This window comes from Nematolebias whitei, chromosome 22 (genome assembly GCF_014905685.2).
Source record: "Nematolebias whitei isolate Nwh7 chromosome 22, NemWhi1, whole genome shotgun sequence".
Classification (NCBI taxonomy): domain Eukaryota; kingdom Metazoa; phylum Chordata; class Actinopteri; order Cyprinodontiformes; family Rivulidae; genus Nematolebias; species Nematolebias whitei.
In genome coordinates, this window is record NC_056519.1 from 23,954,824 (window position 1) to 23,962,220 (window position 7,397).

The following is a 7,397-nucleotide window of genomic DNA, read 5'->3' on the forward strand; positions in this document are numbered from 1 at the left end:
GGGTGGATCCACATGACTCAATGAGACTACCTGTATAAATAAAGGTTAAAAAAAATCTGACCAATGAAATTACTGGACAGGTCACAGTGGACCAATGAAATGGGGAGGAAAGATCAGGGAGTAAGGGGACTATGTTTCCCTCCTCCCTGGGGGCACAGCTAAGTATTTGCAGTCACTCAAAATAAGTGTGAACTGTGCATTAATGTGGCACTCTGAGCTCGGTGGGAGGCTTGGGCGACTGGCGGCGAGAAATCGTTCACCAAAACTGGCCACATGAGACGAACAACTTTTGTTCAAGTGTGCAGTGGATCCTGAAAGAGAAGCAGGGTAAAATAATCCTCCACCACCAACGGGTTTCAAAAGATAGCTGCGTGATGAAGAGGACAGAACAAGCTTGTGCAGGAGGAGGGTGAAGATAGTGATCAATGACTTCCTGGTAGGCTACTGTACTTATTTTTTTAACCAGCCGTGTTACAGGCACTGTTTAGGGAAAAAAAAACATTTACTGTATGTATCTGTGTTTGTTCCCGGTACATTAAAAGTTTTTAAAAATCTTTCCATGTAAATATCTCATGTTTCAATGTGGCAACCCGCGGCTTATACACAAGCACAGCCTATATATGTACAAATTTTAAAAATAATAATAATAATTTAGTGGACGCAGCTTATATTTGGGTGCGCTCAATAGGCCGGAAATTACGGTAATTTAAAAAAACTGGTCCAAACCTGCCTGTCCGCATCTCCAAAGTAAATAAATCCTAAATGTGGGGGCCCATACCAAGGTGAGTCCATAGGAGTTGATAAGAAAAATGTAAGGGACATGGCAGCAAAGTAACGGTCTAGTGCAGTGGTTACCAGTTTGGGTGGGGACCCCGCTGTGGGTCCGGAGAGCTACAAAATTCAGATTAACTTTATAAAGATTGCCAACAGCGTGTTTAGTCTAAGTCAGTGTTTCCCCTAGATAACTTGCCATGGCGGGGCGCTCATCTCGTCCATGACTTTTGTCGATGGGGGTTGGTGAGGTGGGGGGTGGAGACACGTCCCAAGTTGCGCAGCGTGCAGTTTATACTGACAGTTTTCCAGTGAGGTGGGGGAGGGGGTGTTCAGAATGAGGAAAGAGGCTGACTTTGGCTTTGTAGCTAGTGCACCCGTATTGCAAGCCGCTAGCTTAGCGTTGCGTCAGTGCCGACAGGTGTTTTGTGGGGGGAGGTGCGCACGATTCAGTAGACGGGGCGCCCCGCTTGTATAATCCATCCATCCATCCATCCATTTTCTTCCGCTTATCCGGGGTCGGGTTGTGGGGGTAGCAGCTTAAGTAGGGAGGCCCAGACTTCCCTCTCCACGGCCACTTGGGCCAGCTCCTCCAGGGGAATCCCAAGGAGTTCCCAGGCCAGCTGAGAAACATAGTCCCTCCAGCATGTCCTGGGTCTTCCTCTGGGTCTCCTCCTGGTGGGACGTGTCCGGAACACATCACCAGGGAGGTGTCCAGGAGGCATCCTAACCAGATGCCCGAGCCACCTCAACTGGCTCCTCTCGACGTGGAGAAGCAGCGGCTCTACTCTTGAGTCCCTTCCGGATGGTCGAGCTTCTCACCCTATCTCTAAGGGAGAGCCCAGACACCCTGCGGAGAAAACTTATTTCAGCCGCTTGTATCCGAGATCTCGTTCTTTCGGTCACAACCCAAAGCTCATGAGCATAGATGAGGGTAGGAACGTAGATCGACCGGTAAATTGAGAGCTTCGCCTTCTGACTCAGCTCTCTCTTCACCACGACAGACCGGTACAGCGCCCGCTTCACTGCAGACGCTGCACCTATCCACCTATTGATCTCATGCTCCATTTTTCCCTCATTCGTGAACAAGACTCCAAGATACTGTACTTGAACTCCTCCACTTGGGGCATGGACCTCCTCCCTGACCCGGAGAGGGCACTCTACCTTTTTCTGCTTGTATAATAGTAGGGGAAACACTGGTGTTCCAAAAACATAAAAGAAATGGTTACAAATGTATGAAAAGCCGTATATTGATTCATGAGTATCTGTTAAAGGGCTTATTGGTTGTGTTCTGTGAATTTTTATTTTGAGAGTCAAAAGCTAAAAAGTTTGGAAACCACTGGACTAGAAACAAGTTTTCCAAGCTGTACACACAAATACAGGCCATGATTATGAAAAGTGTGGCCACATGGCTCGCTGGTCTCAAACACAGTTCTGTGGGACAGCAACACATTTGTCCAATTTCTCCCAATATTATGTCTAACGTACTGATTTTAAGCTTAAGACTCAAACCAAAGCAAAAGATGTTTCTTCAAACGATGAAGAGCGACAGCTAATCAAACATGTAGAACATTTTTTTATACGTTGAAGCAAGTTTTTCATCATTTGCTTTATCCGTATAAATATTTAATAGTGAGGTGAGCAACAACAAAAAACGTATCAAATGAGTCTTTGGCTCTGTTGAGAAATGAAAACATGGACACATTTGATCAGTTCTAAACGGGCCTGATTAACCCACAACAACAACCCCAAGATAAGTGACCTCTCAGTAAACACGGGAACGTTTACGAACGTTTGCTAACGGTTGTGGAAAGGACCGCTCCACGGGCGTCGCCGGCACGTCTCCGAAGTTACCGGCTCCGTAACCTTTAAGGAACCTCCGGGCAACGTTCCTGTTTCTACTGGGTGTTTTCAGGTGACTTGTAGGCGATGAAGCGCAGACCACGAACTTCCTGTTCCGCTCAAACAACATCCATACGGAACATTCATCAACGACGGAACATTTTTATAAAAAATATATTTACACGTCGAATAAATAGGAGACAAACCCATCGCGCGGTAGAATACGGTTGTTTTCTCACATGCTTTTAGTCCATCAGTCTTTTGTGAAGTGTCTGTTTTGATTGACAAGAGGCAGCGACCTGGTCTGTGGAGCCCACAACAAGTCCGGGGTCTTCTCGTGAAGGACGGAGCAGCAGCAGGGCGGAGATGATACCCGGGGTCATGTTCTTCCTCAGCCGAGTGTCAAATTCACCTGCGGATGCAGTCAGTTAGACGGGTGCACAAACATCTAAAAACAATGAAACACAACAATGTTTTTGTATGCGTCTGTAAGTCTGTTAGCAAAATATCTCATGAACTACAGGGTGGACTTAACGTTCAGAAAGTCACCAGTGGATAAACGGCTTGAACTGATTAACTTGTGGAGCCAATTTAATTTATGATGGCGGCCACAGCCAACTCTACTTAGAAAACACTCAAGTGGCTATAACTCAGTCAACCTTAGAGATATTGAACTAACACTGGGTGTAGCTGAAGGTCACGCAACACAGTTCAACGATCTTTGCCTAAAACTGTTGGAGTCAATGCTGCTTGTCTGTTAGCAAAATATCTCATGAACCAAAGAATGAAAGGCTTCAGTTAGTCAGATTGGATGTGGTAGCTGAGAGTAATCTCTAACACACACTCAGAGATAAAACATCTCACAGCGCTGGGTGGTAGGAACATTATTGGCATTTACAAAGTTTGACCTAAACAGATACTGTTACGACTGTCGAAGACTTTTGTGTGTGAATTAGTGTCCAGGTACTCTGCTGTGATCGGAGGACACAGAGGAGATAATCGGTGATTGGCTGCCTGACGAGAGGAGCTGTGGAAGTGATGACGTCAGCTTCCTCTCACTCTGCGCTAGGAATGTGCGATATATACGGTACATGGTAGAAACAGTAGACATTTAGCCCATGATAGAGATCTGTCTTCTACCGGCTAACTGCAGTAATGCTGTGTCTGATGTCAAATCAGAGTTGTAACTTTTAATCGTAACTTTTTTTAGTTGAAAACTGTGCGTAAGTGGAGTTAAAGTCCTTTCTTCAAGAGCTAAGTAGCGAAGCTACAAGCTAACTACGGCTAGCTTGCCGTACTCGTATTCGGACACGTGCAAAATGCTGTGTTCCGTTGAAAGCTTCTTTTTTTTTTTTTTTGTCAAAAGTTCGTTGTTCAACTTTAGAGAGTGCATTTGAGCCTCCAAAAAATGGGGTTAAACCTGCTCTCTGATCTGTAAAAGAACGCCGTGTTGCATGATTTTACTGCGAGACACTCTGGTCAAAGCCACAGAGGAAACTGGTCGCCATTTTGTGTCAGCTCTCTTTAAAAGCGGAAGGAGACGCCCACTAGAGGGTTGGAGGGTGAAGTGTTTTCAATGCTGCTCTGTTGCTGACTGGAAACTGCTCAGTTACCAACATATCCTTTTGTTTAAAACATATGGCTAAAACTACATTTGATATATTTTGCACTGTTTTGCACTACAAGAAAGAAGCCTAATACTTGATTTGTTTTTTTATTTAAAAACTCTCTGGACCTAGTAGTGGAATCTTCTTAATTGAGATTATTTTGTGGTATAACAGTTTTCAAAATAAATGATGGCAAAATGACACCCTATGCTTTTTTTTCATTCCTATTGAAAGTTTTATACCAAAAACATATCGTGATATATATCATTACCGCCACCCATCACAATACAGATCGTGATATGAATTTTATGCCATATCGCACATCCCTACTCTGTGCTTCCCAACCAGCCACAGCTGACCTGCTGTCACTGGTTAATGTTGGATAATTAGTTAATAGTTTTGTGAGGAGTTTGTAGCTTTATTTGAACTTTTATTCTGTTTTTTGTTATCTTAGTGAGATAAGAGACCTGTGTTTTGGTTATTTTTGTTTCTTCAGGTAAGAGAAAAAAATGCGGCGGCATGGTGGCTCAGTTGGTAGAGCTGTTGCCAAGGCCTGTCATGATAACAAATTTTGCTGGGTGATTAATTGTCTCAGAAATTATTGCAATAAACAATAATATTGTTTGAAATTTGACAATCATTACTATTGTAAATTTAAAAAGAAATGTTGGTTAATTTTTGTGTGTAGTTCCTTTTGTTGACCACTGGATGACAGTATAAGACTGTTTGAACTGAAGGATGGATAGTAAGGGAGCAAGCAGCGTGTCTCTAAGAAAAATGGGAGGGAGGCCCCTTGACATGACATGGGCTGTCTCTCGTTCCCGTTTGTCGGTTCTCAAAATGGCAGATGCTCGGTGTGGTTTGAGCTCTTTAGCATAGCAGTTTTCATGAGTTTCAACTGTGAATTTTGGAGCTTCGACAAGACAGGTTCTTTTCCCCGAGGTCAACCTGTTAGCTTAGTTCGTAGCTTAGCTTCTCAATGTAGCTGCTTTTAATGATCCAAAAACGTGATTTTTGGACAGTTAAAACAGATTTTAAAGAGAAAATATAAAGGGAGGGGTCAATGAAGAGCACCGGAGTTGAACCTTTTGTCATCCAGTGTCTTCAGTAGAGATACAAAGAAACGATAAAGCTGATAAATGAAAATGAGGTTGATAATTTTCATTTATCATGCGATTAATTGATTTATTGTTTATCGTGACAGGCCTACTGTTGCCTCTCAGCGGGAAGGTCACTGGTTCAAATCCCAGCCGAGGGGCCTTTCTGGGTGGATTTTGTATGTTCTCTCTGTGCCGTGTGGGTTTTCTCCAGGTACTCTGGTTTCCTCCCACAGACCAAAAACATGTATGTTAGACTGATTGGTAACTAAATTGTCTCTAGGTGTGAGTGAGAGAGTGAATGGTTGTTTGTCTGGTTTGTCTCTATGTGTCCCTGTGATGGACTGGAGACCTGTCCATCCCCCACCTCTCACACAGTGACTGTTGGACATGGGCACCAGTGACCCCCATGACCTGAAAAGGAAGAAGTAGGTAAAGATGATGGATGGATGCAGAAGGTGATAGTTTGATGTGTTTGTTGTTTTGGTCTGGGCTCACCCTGAAGTTGGTCAGACTCCAATAAGTCAGTAATGTCCCCACTGTAAATAAATCACAGTTCTGTCATACACACTCGACTCCGTGGCAGCTTGAGTGGTGCAGGAGGTGAGACATATTTAGTTACGTCCTGGCGGCTGTTGTTGCTCCGAGCTGTAACAGATCCAGCTCCGTCATTTTCCAAATGGGCCGATGTAAAAGTGAGAGTGTGTATGAACGACGCTCTAATTCCCTGTTTTTCAGCAATTAAAAAGCACCGTGACTGAGCAAGACTGAATAATGCACGTTGTGTGCTGAAAGCTCGGGGTGACGACGTCTCGGTGAGCCACGTGGACAGAAACGAGAGTGCAGCGGCGTCAGGTTTGCAGAAGAGCTTCCACCTCATTACCTCATGGAGGCTCTGATGGCAGACATCACAGGACACATTTAGCTAACAGGACAAGCTGAGCTCCAGTCACACCCACAGCTGTGCCTAGTTTGGACAACGGGGTCATTACTTCACTTCACCTTTCCTTTGTAAACATGGGCACTAATTTCAGAACGTTAGGATGGATCCATTTTTAATTTCACATCAATGTTTCTGACCAATCTACAAATGTCCTTCAAACATACATTTCCTTTATGACACAGACTGAGGCTAAAACCATCAAATGAAAGGCGAAGAAGTGCAGAAGCAAAAATTAGCTAAACAAAAGCCGAAACCTTAACTCATCTGAACAATAACTACAAGCTAAAACCAGCAGAACAGTAGCTAAATGCTAAAACAAACAGAACAGTAGTTAAAAGCTAAACAAGCAGAACAGTAGCTAAAGGTTAAAACTAGCTGAACAGCAGCTTAAAGCTAAACTAGCAGAACAGTAGCTAAAGACTAAAACTAATAGTACAGTAGCTAAAAGCTAAACCAGCAGAACAGTAGTTAAAGGCTAAAACTAGCAGAACAGTAGCTAAAATCTAAACCAGCAGATCAGTAGCTAAAAGCTAAACCAGCAGAACAATAGCTAAAGGCTAAAATTAGTAGTACAGTAACTAAAAGCTAAACCAACAGAAAAGTAGCTAAAGGCTAAAACTAGCAGAACAGTAGCTAAAGGCTAAAATTAGAAGTACAGTAGCTAAAAGCTAAACTAGCACAACAGTAGCTAAAGGCTAAAATTAGTAGTACAGTAGCTAAACCAGCACAACAGTAGCCAAAGGCCATAACTAGCTGAACAGCAGCTACAAGCTAAACCAACAGAACAGTAGCTAAAAGTTAAAAATAGCTGAACCGCAGCTAAAAGCTAAACCAGCAGAACAGTAGCTAAAGGCTAAAACTAGCAGAACAGTAGCTAAAAGCTAAACCAACAGAACAATAGCTTAAAGCTAAAAATAGCAGGCCAGTGTCCAGCAAAATGGTAGCTAAAGGCTAAAACTAGCAAGAAAGTGGCTAAAAAAATAAAATTAACAAAGCAGTAGCTAACAGCAAAACAATAGCTAAAACCAGCACAACTGTAGCTAAAATCTAAAAATGAAGGAGGTACTCTGAAGGTTTTGATTCAAAGTATTGTAAAGATTTGAAAAGATCTCAGCGCATTTTTAGAAGGAAAAAAAA

The 7,397-nt window shown here is 43.1% G+C and overlaps 1 protein-coding gene across 1 annotated transcript in view; it reads right to left on the reverse strand.

Annotated features, from left to right (window-relative positions):
- Window positions 1-2,540: 2,540 nt before the first annotated feature.
- phlda1 (pleckstrin homology-like domain, family A, member 1) overlaps window positions 2,541-7,397 on the reverse strand; it is a 7,381-nt gene continuing 2,524 nt past the window's right edge. Inside the window, exon 2 of the mRNA XM_037695596.1 lies at window positions 2,541-3,025. The gene's annotated coding sequence lies outside the window, so the exon portion shown is untranslated. The remainder of the gene's footprint in view (window positions 3,026-7,397) is intronic.